This window comes from Crocuta crocuta, unplaced genomic scaffold (genome assembly GCF_008692635.1).
Source record: "Crocuta crocuta isolate KB4526 unplaced genomic scaffold, BGI_CrCroc_1.0 scaffold528, whole genome shotgun sequence".
Lineage (NCBI taxonomy): Eukaryota > Metazoa > Chordata > Mammalia > Carnivora > Hyaenidae > Crocuta > Crocuta crocuta.
This window is the reverse complement of record NW_027530010.1, coordinates 842,278-843,075: the sequence shown is the minus strand read 5'-3', so window position 1 is coordinate 843,075 and position 798 is coordinate 842,278.

Sequence of the window (798 nt, the reverse complement as noted above, 5' to 3'; positions counted from 1 at the left end):
CCACACCCCGCTGCGCCTTGGGCGTTAGGACCCCAGCTCTGACCCAGCTGCCTCTTCTCAACACGAGGGCCCTGGAAACCCCAGCCCCGCGCCCCGAGGTCAGAGGAGACCGCGCAGACTTGTCGCAGTTTCCGCTGTAGGAAGAGGTGTCTGCGGGAGATGCTGCTGTGCGGCCTGCACCCCCCACCCCGCACCCTCCCCGCAGGACTGGATAGGGCAGGGCTCCTGCCTGCAGTGCTCTACTTTCCTGCCCAGTGTTTGTTTTTAGTAACCAGGACGCCCTCTTCCTTTTTTAAAATGATCTTTGTAGTTGATTTGTCCGGACCCCTGGCTGCCGTGCACCCTCTGATTATCACCTGTGAACCTGTCACCGCCGAAGCTATTTCCTGTGCTCACGCGGAGCGGCCTTGTGGGTTGGGTCCTGGTGTGAGAGCCGGAGCTTAGACTTGCGTGGCCGTGGCCGCAGCTCTGCGATTCTGCTCTTATGTGTCCCTTGGTAACAGTGACTCACGTTATACATTCCTCATAAATAAAAAAAAGGAGACTCTGAATTGTTAGAAAGCCTCCAGTCTTGGCTTCCTGGGGGAGGGGGCCTGAGGNGGGGGGGCGGAGTGGGGGGGGAGGCCAGGTCTCCTGGTGACCCTAGACCTACAGTCCCTTAGGAGCCATGTGACAGCCAGCCAGGCTGCCGGGCCAGGTGGGACAGACACTGAACTGAACGGGGCCGCTTCTCACTCCGGCCCAGGCGGGGTCCCGGCTGGTGTGACCGCACCCCGCGCACGGGGAAGCAGCGGGCTG